This window comes from Sus scrofa, chromosome 7 (assembly GCF_054392235.1).
Source record: "Sus scrofa isolate SSC_HxYL_T2T_F1_AM1 chromosome 7, Sscrofa_HxYL_maternal_Yorkshire_Landrace_v2.0, whole genome shotgun sequence".
NCBI lineage: Eukaryota > Metazoa > Chordata > Mammalia > Artiodactyla > Suidae > Sus > Sus scrofa.
Window position 1 is genome coordinate 45,291,674 of NC_139389.1, and position 21,324 is coordinate 45,312,997.

The following is a 21,324-nucleotide window of genomic DNA, read 5'->3' on the forward strand; positions in this document are numbered from 1 at the left end:
GAGGAGGTATGGTGGAATTTCAGGCTCTGGGAGAGACCAAGGGCCAGATAGATGTGTTTGGAGAAACACATGGATAACTGGACAGCTTACTGAATAATTCCCAGTACCCTCCAAACCCCAACCTACCATAAGGTTACCTATAACTAAGATCACCCACCATGGCTTAAGGAACTACAGGATTTCCAACCCCTCCTGGAACCACTGGAGGTCCAGGGGGTCTCTGGTTACCTCTCGCTGCCCCACAGATGCCTCACCAAGGAGAGCCCACTCGCCTGGCAGCTGGAAGCCAGTACTTTTCTTTTCAAAGCCTCTGCATCTCCTTCCCCTCCTCCTTCCTTCCCGCCTCCTCCCCCCCGCCCCCCAAAAAGGAGGATGCCCCCTCTGTTGAGTACACAGCCTGTAATTTTGCTGTCAGCTCTCAGCCAGGAGGTCAGTGTTGTGACTGGCTGTGTAAGGATCGCTCCCTTAAGGGTAATTACACTAAATTCCCCTCTGAAGGACAGCTCTCTCCGCACAGAATACAAGAAACCCCCGCATCTCCCATTCACGGAAATTCATGATTTCTGTGGTTGTCACTGGCACCCTGGCAAGCGAGTCACTTCCAGGCACTGTAACCACTCGGAGGTGAGTCTGCAGGGAGGCAGGACCCAGGTGAGGGGAGAGCGTGGTGGATGGTCAGGCAGCAAAGGGAAGGGGATCCAGAGGGGCCACCCTGGGAGCTGGGGCTCCCAGTGGCCAGTGGGAACTGACCCAGAGCCCAGAGCTCCCCACACACGGAGCTCCATGCCCTGAACTGGAGAAGCAAGAATCTCCACTGCAGGAGTTCCTGTTGTGGCTCAGGGGGTTAAGAACCCAATGAGTATCCATGAAGATGTGGGTTCGATCCCTGGCCTCAGCGTTGGTCACAGATGCGGCTTGGATCTGACTTTGCAGGGCAGCAGCTGGAGCTCTGATTTGACCCCTAGCCTGGGAACTTCCATATGCCACAGGTGCGGCCCTGAAAAAAAAAAAAGAAAAAAAAAAGACAAAAGACAAAAAAAAAAGAAAATAGGCTTGGCCAGAGCTATCTTGCAGTCTCACTAGAGGCTCATTTGGAGAGCATGTGAAATCTTTCAGAGGAAGAAGACCCCTCTGGCACTCACTGTGTTAAGAGGCCAGTTTGAGCGCCCACCACCTACCCTGCGCTATACTAGGGACCCCGAGATGGGCAGCAGCCCCCTTCAGAAAGAGCTGGAGGGCCCTCGGGCAAAACAAAGCACTTTCAGGTATAAGGTGAATTAATATCTAAGTTCCCCGCCACCGCCATCCTCAGACCCCTTCAGAGGGGCGACCCCCTGACCTTTGTCCCCATCCATCAGGAGGGAAGATGGCAGGGATGGCCAAGACCTTCCAGACCCAGCATCGCACCCCCGGCAGCCCCTGATCTGGAACTTCTCCCCACCCCAGGGAGACCCCACGAGAGTTGGGGAGTCACTCACCCACGACAAACCGTTAAAAGGAAGAAAGCGGGTCTGGCGATATCAATGCACTTTGATAACAATAAACTCTGCTTTTAATTTATGCTAATGTGTAGGGCTGTGGTGACAGTAAGAACTAAATTACAGAGTGGCTTTCGAGCTGGTAATTATCCCTCCATTTTTCGCTGCTCTGGAAGATGGACACACAATTATGCTCTCTTGCTGTATATTAATACAGATTCTTGACATCTTCAGCAGACCTGGAGCTGTCATCGAGCTTTTTGTCTCCTTTAATTGAAAATTAATGGTTACTGGGTTGCCACGGAAACAGAGGCCACGGACGCCAATGGCGCTCACGTCTCACCAAGGGACTGGCGGCGTCAAGAGTCCGGAATGACCTTGAAAGTTAAAAGGAAAAAAAAAAAAAAAAACTTAAAAAAGAAGGGGAGAGGAGGGGAAATGAGGACAGGGGGGTGGAAGAGTGTGTAGGGGCTGAAAGAGAGGAGAGAGGAAGCGGAAAAGGGGGAAGAAGGAGAAACAGGAGGGGGGAGGGGGTGGGAGGCAAAAAAAAAGAAAATTGCAGAAGGTTGGGGCATGGATGCTGGGGGGGGTGAAACGAGTAAGTTTTATCTCTGCTTTTTTGTCTCTAACCTCTCCTTCGTTTTAAAGACCCACCAAAAATGGGGAAATGTATCTCACTTCCAAAAATCCAGGAATCTACACATCTGTCCCAGGAAGGATGACAGTATTTGCCCAGAGCCCTGAGGAAGAGGAGACAAAGGCTCCTTGGTGCCATGGAGGCAGCAGGCTGAGCAGGGGGCAGGGCTGAGGTGTGCCCGGTGGGCACCTCCCGGGGGCCTAGGGGGCTGTGCTGTCAGAAGCACCCCCAGGCCTGGAAGTGGGGGCCGGAGGGGAGGCTGCTTCATGGGGAACCTGGCAGCGAGCTGCCACAACATTCCTCCAGCAGTAATGAGCAGGTGAAAGGGCTCTGTCGGCCGGGCCTTCGGCTTGAAGACACAACAAAAGAACTCAAATGAGTCAGAGAGCGGGGGTGGGTGAGAAGGGGGAGGGTCCTGGCAGGGGGAGGCCACGTTAGGTTTGCCCAGGAAGATAAGAGATAAAGAGAGGCAGTTCAGTGAGCCTCGGGGATGACCAGTGGCTCTGGGCTTAAGGACCTTTTTTTTTCCTACCAGTTGGCAGGCCCAACCTAGGGCCCCGAGGACCCCTGAGTGTTCGAGCAGGGAAGGTGGTCTCTTCTTGGGTTTTTTTGGCTGGTTTTATTTTTTTTATTTTTATTTTTTGTCTTTCTGCTTTTTCTAGGGCTGCACCTGTGGCATATGGAGGTTCCCAGGCTAGGGGTCTAATCGGAGCTGTAGCCGCCGGCCTACACCACAGCCACAGCAACGCTAGTTCCAAGCCGAGTCTCTGACCTACACCACAATTCATGGCAACGCCGGATCCTTAACCCACTGAGCAAGGCCAGGGATCGAACCCACAACCTCATGGTTCCTAGCCACTGAGCCACGACGGGAACTCCCTGTTTTATTTTTGTTTTGCTTTTTAGGGCCGTTTCCAGGCTAGGGGTCCAGTTGGAGCTGTAGCCGACAGCCTACACCACAGCCACAGCAACAAAGGATATGAGCTTCGTCTTCAACTTACACCACAGCTCACAACAATGCCAGATCTTTAACCCACTGAGCGAGGCCAGGGATCAAACCCGAGTCCTCATGGGTCCTACTCAGGTTTGTTAACCGCTGAGCCATGATGGGAACTCCGGTGGGCTCCTCTTGATCAGTCCACCGTCCTGGTTCCTCAGTCCAGAGCACAAGCTCCAGGAACGCAATGGATTCAATAGTGATTGGCTGTCTAGGATGTCCACAGAGAAGCCAGGGCCAATTTAGCGAAGTGGACGCAGAAAGTCTCACACTCAGATAAATAAACGATGGCAGAGTTAGTTGCCCCCATCAAAGATGTTGCCAATAATGACGTTTGTCACAGGGTGGCCGATAATAGCAAAAATCTAGAAACATTCTGGATGACCAACAATTGAGAACTGATAAAAGTATGTGCCTTACAAATAGACTTGAAAGACAGACCACGGTGCAGAGTTCCCTCTGTGGCTCAGAGGTAGCAAAACTGACCAGTAATCATCATCAAACTCAGGTTTGATCCTTGGCCTCGCTCAGTGGGTTAAGGATCCAGCATTGCCATGAGCTGTGGTGTAGGTTGAAGATGCAGCTTGGATCCTGTGTTGCTGTGGCTGTGGTGTAGACTGGCAGCTGTAGCTCCTATTTGACCCCTAGCCTGGGAACCTCCACATGCCATGGGTACAGATGAAAAAAGAAAATTAAAAAAGAGAGAGATAACACTGGGCAGTCACTTAAATGATGCTGGAGGAGAATATTTAATGACATGGGGAATGGTTCTCGATATTTTACTTAATGAAGAAACCAGTTTTTGGAGTTCCGGGGGGGCGGGGGTAGCAGTTAAAGATCCAGTGTTGTCACTGATGTGGCTCGGGTTTGATCTTTGGCCCAGGAATTTCTGCCTGCCTCAGGTGTGGTCAAAAAAAAGACGCCTGGAGTTCCTCCCTTTGTGGCGCAGTGGAAATGAATCCGACTAGGAACCGTGAAGTTTCGGGTTCGAGCCCTGGCCTCGCTCAGTGGGTTAAGGATCCGGCATTGCCATGAGCTGTAGTGTAGGTTGCAGACACAGCTCAGATCCCGAGTTGCTGTGGCTGTGGCGCTGGCGGGCAGCTGTAGCTCCGATTAGACCCCTAGCCTGAGAACCTCCACATGAAAGAAAAAAAAAAAAAAAAAAGAAGCCAGTTTTACAAAATCATAATGTATTCATAATTCCATGATGACACTGTTTCTACATTTTTCTGAGATTTAGATTTAAGTGTGTTATGCTGTCATAAATAGTTACACCTATGTGTGTAAGCATGTGAATATGTGTGTGAGTATATGAATGTGAATAGATGTGTGCAGATGCTCATGAGTGGGTGATTATGAGTGTGTGAATGTGTACTTTAAAAAATTAGGAGTTCCCCCTATGGCTCAGCAGGGCCCAGAGGCTAAGAACTCGACATAGTACCCATGAAGTTGCAGGTTTGATCCCTGGCCTTGCTAAGTGGGTTAAGGATCCAGCAGCACCGCAGCTTTGACAAAGTTTGCAGATGCGCCTCAGTTCCCATGTTGCTATGGCTGTGGCACAGGCCAGAAACTGCAGCTCTGATTCAACCCCTAGCCCAGGAACTTACATATGCTGCAGGTGCGGCCCTAAAAAAAGAAAGGAAAAAAAAAAAAAACCTAGAAGATACAGTAGAATCTTACCATGGTTATTTCTGAGTGGTGGGATTATGCCTGAACCTATCTCCTTTTTTATGCTTTTCTATATTTTCCAAACTTTCCACAATAAATATACATACATTTTATTGACAATTTTCTTTTAAAAGAGGAGTTTTGGGGAGTTCCCATTGTGGCTCAGTGATAATGAACCTGCCTAGAATCCATGAGGACTTGGGTTCAATCCCTGGCCTCGCTCAGTGCATTGAGGATCCATCATTGCCATGAGCTGTGGTGTACATCGCAGAGGCGGCTCAGATTGGTGTTGCTGTGGCTGTGGTGTAGGCCAGCAGCTGCAGCTCCCATTCCACCCCTGGCCTGGAAACTTCTACACGCTGCAGGTGCGGCTCTAAAAAGCAAGCAATCAAGCAAATAAATAAGGAGCTTTTGAAATTAATTTTTCCAGAAACTAGTCCCCTAGAGGGAAAATCCCAGCTAGGAGCCCCCCACCCCCACATCCCTGCAGAGATCAGTCCCCCCCACCGCCGCATCCCGGCCCAGGTGCTGCCCCTCAGAGCTCAGACTCTGCAGACCCTCCCCTCACTGACCAGTACTTGGGGGCTCTCACCCTCCCCCAGACCCTTTCCTGCCCCCATCCTGCAGCCAGGGTGCCCAGAGATGGGATGAGGGGCTGAGGACCCCCAGGAGGGGCTGCAGCGTGGGCCAGGGTGAGTGGGCCCTGCAGTTTCAGCCCCCAAGGCCAAGATCGAGCTCTCCTCCATTCCTGTGCGGATCTTAATCCCATATCATAGACTAAGCAGCAAAGGCCCCAGAGGTTAACCGCCTTGCTCCAAGTCCCACGCTGTCCGTGGCGGAGCTGCAACCCCACCCCAGCACCATCTGCTGCCAAGCCTGCAGTCTCTGCAGGTTTCTCCACTGTCTCGACCCTCACCAGGCCCAGAGAACTCAGGTGCAACTGGAGGCTTCTCTGAATGGCTTGGACTTCTGGAATAAGCCCCGTTCTGGGACAGTCGATCATCAACAGCTTCTTTTCATGGTCTTTGCACCCTGGCCTTGCCTTTGCATGAGAGTAGTCATGTTACCCCTAGTTAGAACAAGGACTTTGGAGAGAGACTGGCCAGGGTGGGGGGTCCCAGAAAATGAAACCTTTCCACCTCTCCCCAGACATATCCTTAAATCTCCATCCCCTCAGGCCCCACACTCACAGCGCCAACAGGGGCTCTGTCCCTCGGGCCCCAATTCACTCTTCCATTCACGCCCTGTCAAGCCTCAGCCACCAAATTCCACACGCCCTTCCTCCAGGAAGCTTTTGGATAATGAACTCCGTAGGCTCACCCCTACCCCTCCCCTCTGCCCCCACTGTAAATGCAACTGCCCTCACTGCCCACAGGCCCTGGGGCAGGCCCTGCTCCAAGCACTGCTCCTGTGTTCACCCCCTTCATCTCCTTAACAGCCTTAGGAAGGCTTTCTCGCACTGACACAGCTGACTGAAGTTAGCTGACTTGTCCAAGGTCGCACAGCAGATCAGTGGTAGAGCCAGAATTCAAAACCACGCAGCCCAAGACCAGAGGCTGCTCTTTTTTTTTTTGGCCACGCCTGTGGCATGCAGAAGTTCCCCGGCCAGGGATCAAACCTGCAGCAGTGACCAGAGCCACAGCAGTGACGACGCCAGATCCTCAATGTACTAAGCCACCAGAGAACTCCCTGGAGCCTGCTCTTAACCACCCCACCAGTGACAGGGCAAGGGTCTGGGGTTTCACTAGAGTTTTGTTGCATGGGCTGACCTGGAACTCAGTAGCCCATTCGGCTGGGCTCTTGTAACATTTCAGTGATGAAGCAGGTCAAGGTGTAGGCCTTTCTGCAGCAAGCAGATCTCACACCCGTGGGCAGGTGGAAAAACGCTGGTCCCCTTTCTGGAAGGTGTATGGAATCTGGCCTGAGAGCCTCTCTCTGAGTAAGAAAAATTCTTTCTCACCGGTCCTGCCACCAACACTCAGGTCGGGCTCTGCACATGGGGAGGAGGGCTAACAGGGCAGCTGAGGAGTTCTCGTTGTGGCTCAGTGGGTTAAGAACCCGACATAGGATACATGAAGAAGCAGGTTCCCTCCCTGGCCTTGATCAGTGGGTTAAGGATCCGGTGTTGCCATGAGGGGTGGTGTAGGTTACAGATGTGGCTCAGATCTGGTGTTGCCGTGGCTGGGGTGTAGGTCGGCAGCTGCCAGGTCCAATTCAACGCCTCACCTGGGAACTTCCATATGCCATAAAAAGATTAAAAAACCAAACAGGGCAGCTGGCTGGCCAACCCACGGCCAACCTGGGGGGGGACAGTCAGTGGGGAAGGGTCCCAGGCAAGGACCACCATGCCTTTGCCACACCCTTCACTGAGTCCCGAGGACCAGAGCGAACCATGGCCTTCCATCCCAGGCCAGCCTCTCCAGCTCTCCCCTGGCCTCCCCCCAGCTCCCTGCCTCACCCCTGCCCACTTCCCTCTCCGCCCACTTTCCCAGAGAACAAACAAGAAGACTAACCCTGCAGTGGGGAGGGAGGGGAGGGGGGAGGGGAGGGGAGGGGGAGGCGGCGGTGGCTGCAGCAAGAGGAGCAGGGAAGTTGCCTTCATTTCCCCGGCTTCCCTGATCCCGACCTTAATCCCCCGCTCAGCATCCTGTCAGCCAGGTTGTTCTCAAGCTGACATTGCTGCAGGCGCCTTCTCGGCAGCCTTTCCTCAGATCTGCCTCCTCCAGGGACTTCTAAAGAGGAGCCCGAGGTTTCTCTGTTACAGCCGGCTTCACTCGCTGCCCTCAAGCAAAGCCCGGGCTCCCGGGGGGCTTGGAGGAGAGGGGGCTGCAGGGGGGCAGTGCCAGGCCTGACGTTTCCGAGGAACAGGGGAGGATGGAGGTGGCTGGATCCCAGAGGCTTCCAGAGCGGGGGTCAGACCTGGGGCAGGAGCCCAGTTCAGGCTGTCTGCGCATCCTCAAAGCAGGGGGCTCCTTGCTCAGGTGTGTGGGCCTAAGAGACAGAGGGAAAGCGAGGCTGGGACCCGGGGAAGTCAGGCTGGTGCTAGTTCCGCCTGCGGAGGAAGCAGGGGTCTGTGCTTTTCTGAATCTGCCTCGAGATCACAGTTCTGGGTGGGCTTGGGGAAAAGGCGCGGCTGGGGCCTGGGCCGAGTGTGTGTGAAAGAAAACCCACATACCCACGTGAATCAGCTGACTTCCTGGACATAGATGGGGTGCTGGACACTAGAAGAACAGGAATGGCAGCCTGGCAACCAGGACGAAGCGTCTGGAGTTCTCGTTGTGGCTCAGTGGATTACGAGCCCAACTAGTATCCCTAAGGATGCTCAGTGGGCTAAGGATCCGGCGGTGCCCTGACCTGCGCTATAGCTTGGATCGCACATTTCGGTGGCTGTGGTGCAGGCTGGCAGCGGAGGCTCTGATTCGACCCCTAGCCTGGGAAATTCCACATGCCACACACATGGCCCCAAAAAAGAAAAAAAAAAAAATTCTGGATCCCAATCCAGCTCTGCCAAGTACAGGCTGTGCAGCCTCAGGTCAGTCACTTGGCTCTTCTGAGCCCCATTTTTCTCATCCCTAAGGATAAGGGGTAGTTATAATAAAAGGTTCCTTGCAGGATCAATGTGAAGTTTAGAGAAAAAGGGTGCAGAGCATGTGAGTTTAGAGTAATTTGTACTATCCATCCACAGGGAACATTAGAGGCTAGAGCTTTGTCTGAGTCTTCAGGAAAGGGGACCCAGCATGCAGAAGAGTCACCCGAGAACACGTGCGTGCAGGTGAATAGTCGTGTGTGGGGGAGTCTGGGCAGGACCCCCTTGACACTGCTGTGAGTCCCTCTGTCTGAAGTCAAGTTCAGCCTGCAGCCGGAACAAATGCCCGGGGCCAGGGGCTCTGGCCAGCCCTCCCCGTCCCCCCTGCTCCCACGCTCCAGCTTAGGACACACCCATCCTGCCAAGTGCACAGGGATGCAGGGGCTCCTAGAAACATAGACAGGGGTGCTCCTTGAGCCCCCCCCTCTCAGGGCCACTCTCTCTCCTGGGACCCCCTCAGAGCCACAAGTGCTTGCAGGACTAAAGACCAGAAGCCCAGGTACTCAGCTTCCTGTCCTGGGCATTTGCCTGCAGGCAGAGAGCTCTGAGGCGGGGATGCTCTGTGGAAGTCCACAGGGTCCCAAAGGCGTGGGACCGCAGGAGTAGCACGGAGGTCACCTCCCCATCCAACCTCTCCATTCCTCAGTGGGGAAGGAAGGAGCCTTGGAGAGAGGGCTGCAGAGCAGCTTCCGGATTAAATTACTCTGATTTCTCAACAGGAGTCCTCCCTGGAGCAGTAAAAAGAGCATGAACTTAGAGTTCCCTGGTGGTTCAGTGGGTTAAGGGTCCAGTGTTATCACCGCAGTGGCTCTGGTTTCTGCTATGGTGCAGGTTCGATCCCTGGTGGCCAGGGAACTTATGCATGCCATAGGTTCGGCCAAAGGGGGGGAAAAAGGCACTAACTCTTCCCATTGCTAGGATTTGCATAGCTGAGTGGCCTTAGAGAAGTCTCTGAGCCTTGATGTCCTCCTTAATAAAATGGGAATATAGTTGCCTGTCAGGATTGTGGTGCAGTAAATATAAAATTGTACAGAGAAAGCACTTAGGGAGTTCCTGTCGTAGCTCAGCGGAAATGAATCTTACTGGGTCCATGGGGATGCAGGTTCGATCCCTGGCCTCAATCAGTGGGTTAAGGATCCAGCATCGCCGTGAGCTGTGGTGTAGGTTGCAGATGTGGCTCGGATCTGGCCTGGCTGTGGCTGTGGTGTAGGCCGGCAGCTGTTGCTCCAATTTGACCCCTAGCCTGGGAACCTCCATAGGCCTTGGGTACAGCCTTAAAAAGGAAGGAAAAAGAAAAAGAAAAAGAAAGCACTTAAAACAGTGCCTGCCATGTTCTCTGTGCCCCAAGATATGCAAACTGCCGGGGCTGATATAAAAGTTTGGAGTCAGGCTGAGGTGGGTGTGCCTTTAGGAGCATTACTTGGTAATAAGAATAAAATGTTTTTTCAAAGTAAAAACTAAAAAAATAAAAAACTTAAAGGTTTTTTTGAAAAGGATGAAACACTGACTGTGTTTTAGGTTTCAGAAATGGGTATGGATGTCCAAAAGCCAAGATCCAAATGTCTTATAAGTGGGCTTGGGACCAAACTGGTGTTCGGGAACTCTCGTTTCCTTCCTCCCTCCCTCAATCCCTCCCTCCCTCCCTTCCTTCTCTCCTTCCTTCTTCCCTCTCTCCCTTCCTTCCAACCAAACCAATTCTATCATTCTTCTGACCAGTTCATTCCGCTCTCGGGCGACAGTCAGATTCCCTCCGGACTTGACCATCATGCCTTTGGGAGCAAGGGTACATCCAGGGCCCACTGAAGGTGCTATCATCTCCCAGACTTTGGGAAACCCTCGGTCTCAGAATTCCCAGGACCTTGTCAGCCATGCCCATTCCTGGATGTGCTCCGCCTGCTGAAGTAACCCCCAGGGGTGAGCCTGAGCTTCAGCCTTTCATAAGCTCCCTTGTGATTTTGACACCCATTAAATTGGAAAGCCACCTCCTTGACACTTTTCCTCTTTTGCACTGAGTCCTCACTGTGTGTTCTTATGCTTGTCAGGGAGTGTTTAAAAGTCATTGTCGGAGCTTCCTGGTGACCAGGCACTTGAGGATCTGGCAGAGTCACTGCAGTGGCTCAGGTCGCTGCTGTGGCATGGGTTCAATCCCTGGCCTGGGGAACTTCAGCCTACCGCAGGTGCAGCCAAAAAAATAAAAGTCATTGCCTTGCGAATGTGTCCACTTCTCCTACCAGCCAGGAGAGGCTGGTAGGACAGTCCTGGCAAGAATCCCTGAGGCCACCAGGCAGGATGGATCCCATGTCACCTATACGCACACGCGCGCACACACACACAGCCTTTGGGAGCTGGGGGCCTCCCAGTCCAGCTTCCACAGTAGACTCTGCATTTCCTAGGGTCTATACCTCAGCAGTTTCCCCAGCAGGTGGCCAGGGACCCCGCTGAGGCGCCAGTCAAAGAAGGCATGAGCTCCTTGGCTGGCATCCAAAGAGACAGGTTCAGGGGGCACAGGTTGACTTCAAACCTCCCAAGATCTTCCCTGCACTGGGGACGGGGAAGCAGGACAGCTTCCTGCTGCTTCTTCCCTCCCTGGAGCATCCCCCGAAAGGATATACACCTTGGTGTCAGGGGAGGACGGATGGAGGTACTCTCAGATCGCTGACAGCTCACATCCCCCCACATCCCAAACCCCCACACCCTTAGAACTACTCCCCCCCGCCCCCGCCGCCTTAGTGTGCGTTAAGTGAACCAGAACTCTTCAGAGGGCAGTGCCCTGGGACGGGGATGGGGGATAATGTGATGGGTGAGTTTGAAGTCCTGGCTGTTCATAACCAGGGGAGCAGACCATGGCGAGTCCCTCTGGGTCCCTGTTCCTCAACTTCCTCACCTGGGAAGCAACAGGTCAAAGTCCCAAAGCCTCAGCCCACAAAGGTGAGACCGCTAAGTGGACACAAGGCAGGGATCTGTTATTCAGTTTCTAGATGGAATCGTTTTGCACCCTCCCCCTAACAGGTGCAGGCTACCTGGGAAACCCCTTGTCCCACCCACTCCTTTCAGGGACTCCTAGCCCCAAGCTGTGCAGCTCTTAAAACCAGCCCATCTGTTTGAGGGGTTTCACAGGCAGCTGGGAAGGGCCCCCAGCCGCCCCCAACTCCTTCCAAATCAGTGGAGTCAGAAAACCCAGTTCTAAGGCAGCCTTGGGCCGTGATGTCTGCGCCGGAGATGTCTGTTCCCAGAGCTCCACGGGGAGGAGGGCTCTGGGAACCAGATCCCGAAACTCCCATGGGCGTGAGACCAGAAACCCAAACCCTGGCCCCCCACCCCGCCCCCCAAGCCACCTTCCGGAAAAAATAAACTATTTCCTGCAAGCAGCTCTGAAACAAAGTCTGTGAGTGAGCTGTGACACATGTTACATAAATAGAAGCCGCAGAGGGGAAAAGCCTGTTTTCTCTTTCATTATTTATCACTCTCTAACCATCTCCAGCTGGGTGAGTAAACAGGCGCATTGGCCCATAATGAGGAACAGACTGCTGCCGTGGGGCTGCCGGAGGGGCGCGGGGGGGAGCGTGAGAGCGTGTGTGCATGGGTCCGTCTGTCTGTCTGTCTGTCTGCCCCAGAGAAGGAAGACTGGGAGTCTGCGATGGAGACGGCTTGGGGTGGGGGGCGCCTGGTCCCAGCGAGAGCGTCTCCACCTGGCACCCTGGCTGGGGTGGGGCTGGGTGCCCAGCCGGCTGCCGCCTCCCTACCCTGAGGGTGGCTTGGGGATCGGGTGTGCTGGATGCAGTCAGAAGGGGAGAGACGGCGTGGGTGGGAGAGGATGTGAAAGGTATGAGCCAAGTGTGAGGCCTCGAAGGTGCGGGTCTCGGAGCATGACCCCTGCGGGGTGGCCTCTGCCGGGGTGGGCGGGCCTGTGAAGGAGGGACTGTAAGACGGAGGCTGAAGGAAAGTGTGTGCCTGTGAGTGTGTGTATGGGTGTGTGTGTGTGTGTGTGTGTGTGTGTGTGTGATCCTGGTGGCATACGTGGGGGGGTGTGATTTTTGTGACTGTAAGAAAGTGTGAACATGTGTCTGTGTGACTTTGAGAGCGTATACATCTGTGTGTCGCTCTGGGAATATGACATGTACATGGGAGATTTTATGGCCATAAGGGGTTGTTATGTGTCAAATTGTATTTCCCTCCAAAAAATACATTGACGTCCTAACCCCCGCCCCAGAGACTCAGAATATAAACTTGCTTGGAAACAGGGTCAGTGCAGAGGGAAGTGGTTCAGATGAGGTCAGACTCAAGTCAGGTGGCCCCTCACGCAATAACTAGCAACCTGATCAAAAGGCGTCCAGGTAGGTGGTCTCGTCGTGGCTCAGCGGGTTAAGAATCCGACCAGGATTCATGAGGACGCGGATTCAATCCCTGGTCTCGCTCAGTAGGTTAAGGATCTGGTGTCTCCGTGAGCCGGGATGTAGGTCGCAGACACGGCTCAGATCCCACGTTGCTGTGACTGTGACGTAGGCCAGCACTTGTAACTCCGATTCGACCCCTGGGAACCTCATGTGCCTCTGGCCCTAAAGAGAAAAGAAAACACAGAAGCACATGTCCACGTGCAGATGGAGGCAGAGAACTGAAGTGATGCATAGATCAGCCAAGGAAGGCCAGAGCTGTCAGAAACTGGCAAGAAGCAAAGAAAGGGAGTTCCCTTTGTGGTTTAGTGGTTCCATGAGGATATGGGTTCGATCCCTGGCCTTGCTCAGTGGGTTAAGGATCTGACGTGGCTGTGAGTCGTGGCGTAGGTCGCAGACTCGGCTTGGATCCAGTGTTTGCTGTGGCTCTGGCATTGGCAAGAGGCTGTAGCTCCAGTTTGATCGCTAGCCTGGGAACCTCCATATGCCCCAAGAGCGGCCCTAAAAAGACGAAAAAAAAAAAAAAAGAGGCAAAGAAGGATCCCCCACCACAGGTCTCAGACAGGACCTTAGCTTTGGACTTACAACTTCCAAAACTGAGAGACGAGAACAAAGGTCTGTTGTTTTCCGCCATCCAGGGTACAGCACTTTGTTACAGCAACACCAAGAAACTAGTACTGGTGTGTATGAGTGTGTGGCGTGAGCCTGGGAGTGTGAAAATAAGTGTGGGAAACCGGAGGAGTGTGTGTGTGTGTATGCCTGTGAGATCTTGGCAGTGAAGCTCTGTGTGGGTGTGACCGTCTGCCTACAGGAGTGTGCAAATCCATGTCTGAAACCTATGGATGTGTGTGTCTGTGTACCAGCGAGCACACACTTGCTATGTATCGTCATCTTGGGAAGGTCCCAATAAGCATCCTTCACTTCTGGCTGCCTCTGCACATTCCCAGATTCTTCCCTGACCTTGGGCCGCCCCGTCTGAGGCCAGGTCAGCCCTAGAGGAGGGCTGAGAGGGTCCTGCTGAGAGCTGGCTGCCCACGGCCAGCCCCCACCCTGAGGTCACCCCAGCATCAAAGTTTAAACCCCACCCTGGCCTGCATGACCCGGAATGCTCTTCTGGGACTGCGTTGAGGCTAGGCCTCGAGGCTGGAGGCAGTAAGGTGAGGGGTCAGACTCCTTATTTGTGTTCTGAGCATTCTTGCCTGAAGCCAGATTTCTCTCTAGCTCAGGGTTACCGAGCCGGTATCACCTGTCCTGCTCGGGAAGTTAGAAGGGAGACAGACTTAAGCCCAGAGATTTGTAAAACAGAACTGGGTTCCTGAGCACCTTTGTGGATCACGCCCACCCCCGTGGACCGCCGGATGTCACAGGGCCCGCTGGAGACCCAGCCTCTGGGGCTGTGTACAGACCAGCCTATATTCCTGCTGGCCCAGCCTCTGCTCCCGCACCAGGAGGTACCACGCCATCTCAGTTGTCACACAACAAAGCACTCGTCCCAAGGCCGTGTCTTAGAATCCTGAAAGGTAGCCTAGAGCAGCCTTGCTGGGAAAGCTCAGACACATCACCCCTCTTTGAGCCCCAGTTTGCTTTCTGTAAAAAGGTTACAGCCACCTTTGCCCTGCCTATGTTATAGGGGTGGCGTCAGCATTGGGTGGCCTAATGGCCTGAACTTGTCTTATAAAGAAAAGTCTTAGGAGTTCCCCTTGTGGCTCAGTGGGTTCAGAACCTGACACATGTTCCTGAGGATGCAGGTTCGATCCCTGGCCTCCCTCAGTGAGTTAAGGATCCAGCCTGGCTGCCAGCTGTGGCATAGGTCACAGATGTGTCTTGGATCCTATGTCGCTGTGGCAGTGGTTGTAGGCCAGCAGCTGCAGCTCCCTTTTAACCGCTAGGCCAGAACTTTCCATATGCCCCAGGTGTCACCATGAAAAGAAAAAAAAAAAAAAAAAAAGAGTAAGAGAGAGAACAAGGAATGTCTTATAAAACACCCTCATGGCCAGACTCTGTGAATGGTGCATTACAAAGGTAGCCCCATATTCAAGGACCTACGGTACCCATATGGTCTCCACCATCAGAGTGGTCTGCCATCTCTTTCTCCATCTTCCCACAGCCTCTTAGCTTGATAATGATTTGATTTAATTCAGGGGAGGGGTCTGCAAACTGTGGCCTCTGGACTGAATCCTGACTGTTTTAGTCTAGTCTGTGAACTAAGACTAATTTTTATAGATGAACATTTGCCATCAATCTGATGGTAAGGAGCCTTTATTTTGAAGCCTACTTAAGCAAAACATTATCCCTCCTCCCACCAAAAATTTCCCCTTCTTCTCATTAACAGACCTTTTATTACCAAAAAAAAAAAAAATGTATTCAGCTATTATTGTAATTGTAATTCCATCAATAAGAATTGTGTGGAAATTTCTTTGCCTTCTTGTTATGACGTTCACTACATAAATAACCTCAATTTTGCCTCTGCCCCCAAAGCCTAAGATATCTACTGTCTGTTCTTTTACCAAAAAAAGTTTGGAGTTCCCTTTGTGGCTCAGCAGAAACGAAACTGACTAGTATCCATGTGGACGCAGGTTCAACCCCTCACCTCGCTCAGTGGGTTAAGGATCCGTTGTTGCCGTGAGCTATAGTATGAGTTGAAGACGGGGCTCAGATCTGGCATTGCTGTGGCTGTGGCAGGAAGCTACAGCTCTGATTCAACCCCTAGCCTGGGAACCTCCATATGCTGCAGGTGTGGCCCTGAAATGACCAAAAAAATTTTGCTGGTCTCTGTCTCCACTACTGAACTCTGCCATTACAGAAACAAGCTGGCCATGGAGTGCCAGCCACGCAAGTAGAACCCTCTAAGCCCTTGGATATTTGATTGGTTCCTAGAGGGGCAAGTAAATCCCCAGACAGGTCCCAACAAGCCAGCATTTTCTTGAACAGTTCATTGCACTGAACTGGGCAGGATGTGAGTCTGAAGCTATGGGACTCCTTCCAAGGACTCTGAGAATGAAGCCCACCCAGGGAAAGGCAGGATTAGCAATGCAGAGAACCTAAGGGCATCATTTTTTTAAGCCCCTGGATCACACTTCACCTGCAGCAAGCCCTACTCCTTGATGTTTCAGTTCACACGGGTCAATCTATTCCTCTTGGGTTTTTTGTTTGTTTGTTTGTTTGTTTTGTCTTTATAGGGCCACACCCATGGCATATGGAGGTTCCGAGGCTAGGGGTCTAATCGGAGCTGAGCCACCGGCCTACACCACAGCCATAGCAATGCCAGATTCTTAACCCACTGAGCGAGGCCAGGGATCGAACCCGCAACCTCATGGTTCCTAGTTGGATTCGTTTTCCCCGTGCCATGACAGGAACTCCCCTACTGTTATTTAAGCCTGTTTGCTGTGAAGTTTCTGATGCTTGCACCAATACAAGAGCACAGCAGAAGAGTGTCTAATCCAGCTCGGAGCATTCAAGGAAAACCTCCAAGAGGAGGTGTCATCTAAGCTACGGCTTAGAGTCAGCTGGGGAAGCACGGGGAAGGAAAGGTATTCCAAGCAGAGGGCACAGCCGGAGAGGAAAGAGCCCAGTGTATGCCAGAAGACTGACGTGGCCGAGCTGGGAGTGGCCACTGAAGATTCAAGAAAGGACACCTTGTGCCTGTTGCACCAGATCGAGGTGCTTAAAATTGGCCCGGAGGGACTGGGTCTTGAACAAGGTATGACAAGTTCAAGTTGGCACTATAGATTGAATCCTTTGACCACTGTGGCGGATGGACCCAAAGGAGGTGGGGAGGGGATCAGGTTAGAAGTGGGAGTCAGTTAGGAGGGAGGCTACTGGACTATCCCAGGTAGAAGAGGGTCTAGGAGTTCCCATTGTGGCTCAGGGAAATGCATCTGACTAGTTTTCATGAGGACGCAGGTTCAATCCCCAGCCTTGCTCAGTGGGTTAAGGATCTGGTGTTGCGGTGAGCTGTGGTGTAGGTCGAAGAGGCAACTGGGATCTGGTGGTGTTGTGGCTGTGGCGTAGGCCAGCAGCTGCAGCTCCAAATCCACCCCTAGCCTGGGAACCTCCATATGCTGCAGGTGTGGCCCTAAAAAGACAAAAAAAAAAAAAGAAGAGGGTACAGCCAATGGCAGTTGGAGTGGGGGTGGGGAGGAAGGAATGACTCTAAGAAATACTTTGGAAGCCACATCCCTAGGACATGGTGACTGACTGGATGTGAAAAGGAAGCATGCGGGGGAACCAAAGGCTGAGTCCTTGTTTCCAGAGTGACTGAGTTGATCGCGATGCCACCCCTGGGGAGAAAATGCAGATGTGGGCACGACCTTGGATAGAGATGATGACTGGGGTCCGGGGTGTGCTGGGTTTGCCATCACTGCAGGCTCCTGGACATGGCAGGGGGAGTGAGGTCCAAGGCAGTGACCATGCTTGGAGTCACCAACCCACAGATGGGAGTTAAACCCATGAGCGAACACAGGATTGATTGTCCAAGAGGACGCGTAGCTTGAGAGCCATGGGCCAAGGCTGACGCTTTGAGAACACCAAACTTTTATTTTTATTTATTTATTTATTCATTTATTTATTTATTTTGTCTTTTTGCCATTTCTTGGGCCGCTCCCTCAGCATATGGAGGTTCCCAGGCTAGGGGTCGAATTGGAGCTGCAGCCACGGGCCTTGGCCAGAGCCACAGCAACTCGGGATCCAAGCCGTGTCTGTGACCTACACCACAGCTCACGGCAGCGCCGGATCCTTAACCCACTGAGCAAGGGCAGGGATCAAACCCACTGAGCAAGGCCAGGGATCATAGTTCCTAGTCGGATTCGTTAACCACTGAGCCAAGATGGGAACTCCAAGAACACGAAGCTTTTAAGAAGGGACAGGGAGATGACACAAAGCCGCAAAGGCACATGGAAAAGAGAAGGAGAAGGAGGGCAGCGTGTGGCAGGTGCTGGCGTTCTGCCCACGTCTCTCGGCACTTACCTCCAAATGGAGAAGGCTGCTTACTGCCAACACCTGCTCTTTGCCTGAGGGTTTTCTTTCTTTTTTTTTTTTCTTTTTTTTTTCCTAGCCATGGAAACACCCTTGGCTCAGGCTCAAGACAAGCCGGAAGCGCTGGAGAGTTACTGTGTCTGAAAGCAGCCCTCCACCGATGGCAAAGAAGGAGTTGCTGGATAAATACCCCAGCTTCTGGCCCCGTCGTATGGACACCTCGAGGCATGTCTCAAACATCTTCCTGGGTTTCCGAGTGGGAACGTGCCCTCTCGCTCACAGTGGAGGCTAACGCTCCCAGTTGGCCTCCCACCCGCCGCTCCCCTCCCCGACTCCCTACACCCACTCCTCCAATCCCTATGTCAGTCAGTCTCCCGAGAACGGAAATTAAGACAAAGGTGTTGTGAAAACCAAACAAGTAGAAAATTGCGAGATGTTCTTGCCGCGTAAATTTTTTTTCCTTCTCGATTGCACCCGTGCCATATGGACGTTCCCAGGCCAGGGATCAAATCCGAGCTGTGGCTGAAACCTATGCCACAGCTTTGGCAAACACCAGATCCTTAACCCACTGCACTAGGCCGGGGATCGAACCCATGCCTCCCACAGAGACAACACTGGATTTTTAACCCACTGCGCCACAGCAGAGACTCCTCCGTGTAACTTCTATCTTTTGTGGCTCAGGTCATCCCCACGCTGGGTCCACCGCCACACTCAGAAGAGACTGGTCAGTTTCTCCTTTGGGCCTGAGGTTCCTAGCAAGGGACTTTGCAGAGACCAAGGCAAACTCCATGATCAAGAAACCCTTTCTGAGCTCTCACTCCAGTTTCTCCTCTTTTTTTTTTTCTGTTTGTTTGGTTTTTTTTTCCTTTTTTTTTTTTTTTTTTTTTTTTTTAAGGGCAGCACCTGCAGCATATGGAGGTTCCCAGGCTAGGGGTTGCATTGGAACTTCAGCTGCCAGCCTACACCACAGCCACAGCAACACCATGGGATCTAAGCCACCACAGTTCATGGCAACGCCAGATCCTTAACCCACTGAGTGAGGCCAGGGATCAAACCCGCATCCTCAGGAATAGCAGTTGGATTCCTTTCCACTGTGCCACAACGGGAACTCCTTTTTAAATGTTTCCCCCCAATTCCCCCTCTTTTATAGGGGTTGCTGCATGCAGGGCAGTCTGATCCTTGCATAATGCAAAGGCGTGGAATGATTCCTCAGCCCCCCATCCACCCTCTCCTTGTGCTCCTGGCTCTCTCTTCTCTCCTTTTCCAGCACTCCAGGTAGCTTTCACTTGTTTCCATTCAACCTATGTCCAGCCGTGTAGGTGTTCTCTGTCTGTGATCTAGTGGCTCTGACCACTGGCCAGGGACCCACGGGGAGGCAGGGAGGGTGGGGTGATCTGGAAACACTCCCCACTTCCGGCCAGGGTATGCCAGACCCATGCTGTCCCTCACCTCTTACCTCTCGAGGCTGAAAACCAAAGGGAATGGCCTTGAACCAGACTCTGGGGGCAGAGGGGAATGGCCCTCAAGAAGCCATACGGTAGAGCCATGCAGTGGCCGTTCCTGTGTAACAAGCCAGGGAGTGAATATGGGCACTTGGCTTATGTAATTGTGAAACTGTGTGTGAGTTTCAACCTCTTGGAGCTCTGGTCCTGTCTTCTGTAAAATGAGGATAATACCAGTACCCAGGTGCCTTAGGCTGGGTTGCCCCAGAGGCAGGACTGAGACACCAATTCCAGTACACGTGGTTGATTTCGGAGGTAAAGGAAACACTGGAGGAGAAATGGGGGAGTTGAATAAGGAAGAGAAGGGGAGTTCCCGTCGTGGCGCAGTGGTTAACGAATCCGACTAGGAACCATGAGGTTTCGGGTTCGGTCCCTGCCCTTGCTCAGTGGGTTAACGATCTGGCGTTGCCGTGAGCTGTGGTGTAGGTTGCAGACACGGCTCGGATCCCGCGTTGCTGTGGCCCTGGCGTAGGCCAGTGGCTACAGCTCCGATTCAACCCCTAGCCTGGGAACCTTCATATGCTGCGGGAGCGGCCCAAGAAATAGCAACAACAACAACAAAAGACAAAAAGACAAAAAAAATAAAAATAAAAAAAAAAAAAAAAGGAAGAGAAGGAAGGTATTGAAGTGGGTTATCGAGTCAGCGCCTTGGGTGGGCTCAGTCCTGCTGGGGAAACCCTGGTAGTGCATACCGAACATACATCTCAGAGTTCCCTTCATGGTGCAGCGGAAACAAATCTGCCTAGGAACCATGAGGTTGCAGGTTCGATCCCTGGCCTCGTTCAGTGGGTTAAGGATCTGGCACAGCTCAGATATGACGTTGCTGTGGTGTAGGCCGGCAGGTGTAGCTCTGATTGGACCCTAGCCTGGGAACCTCCATATGCCACGGGTATGGCCCTAAAAATGCAAAAAAAAAAAAAAAAAAAAAGATCCAGCCTCACTCTAGCCTTTCAGGAGCCTAGTTCCGGGGACTTCCTGCTGCCTAATGGCCATGAGAGGAAACCTTAGGGGCTGGAGGGTCAGGGTCAAGAGCAGAGGGTCAGAGAAGAGAGAAGGCCAGAGAGAAGAGGGGGTGCAGGAGAACCAGGAAGGAGGTGGGCCCCGGAATCCAGGCCAGGCATGGAGTGGACTCCAGCGACCCAGGGGGAAGGAGCCCAGGAACGTATGTGAGTCCCACTCCATGGGCCCCACCGGTCGCCACTCACAATCAGGGACTTATGAAGACTCTCTCATAGAAAACAGACAACTAACGAAGTCCTTCTGTATAGCACAGGGAGGTCCACTCGATGGTCTGTAATAGCCTATATGGAAAAAAGAAGAGATGTGTGTGTATGTACAACTGCTTTGCTTTGCTGTAAGCCTGAACCTAATACGACATTGTAAATCAGCTCTACGCCAATTAAAAACAAACAAAAAAAAGATTCTCTCTTCTCTCCCCTTATACCCACCCTACATCTATTCCTCTGCACGGCCTTCTCTTTGAAGACAAACACGAGGAGTTCCCGTTGTGGCTCAGCACATTAAGAACTTGATATAAGCTTCTGTGAGGAGGCAGCTTTGAGCCATGCCACCCTCAGTGGGTTAAGGATCCAGCATTGCTGCAAGTGGCAGTGCAGGTCACAGATGCAGCTCGGATCTGTTGTTGTCATGGCTGTGGTGTAGGCTTGCAGCTGCAGCTCTGATTCAACCCCTAGCCTAGGAATTTCGATGGAAATGCTGCGGGTACAGCCATAAAAAGAAAGAAAATAATAAAATCAAACACAATAATCAAAAATGTTAGGGATCAGAGATACACTTGAAAAGTACCCAGTCTGCAGCAGATACTCCATAGGTGTTGCCATTTCCAGTGTGAGGCCACCTTGGCCTTGACTTTCCTCCATCACATCTCACCTCAGCCTCTGGGGCCAGTGGCCAAGACCCCAAAGCCCAGGCCTTCCAGATTCCCAAGGAAGGAGAGCTTCCCGTGCTGAGCACCAAGTTCTGAAGGTGTCCCCAGTGGACAGATAGAAAGGGCACGGTGATGAGAATGGGGGCCACGGCCCCATGGTAACAGGGGATGACCCCAAAGGAGGGAGGGTGCTGCCTTGTCCC

At 52.6% G+C, this 21,324-nt stretch overlaps 1 long non-coding RNA gene across 2 annotated transcripts; it reads left to right on the plus strand.

The window, feature by feature from the left end:
• Positions 1 to 11,739: 11,739 nt before the first annotated feature.
• LOC106504408 (uncharacterized) lies at positions 11,740 to 18,169 on the plus strand. Of its 2 annotated transcripts, XR_001297855.3 has the most exons (3): positions 11,740 to 11,851; positions 16,134 to 16,457; positions 17,811 to 18,169. It is a non-coding gene; the product is annotated as an uncharacterized LOC106504408 (long non-coding RNA). The 2 variants fall into 2 exon arrangements; XR_002345719.2 differs by lacking the exon at positions 11,740 to 11,851 and having other exon boundaries at positions 15,333 to 16,457.
• Positions 18,170 to 21,324: the final 3,155 nt, after the last annotated feature.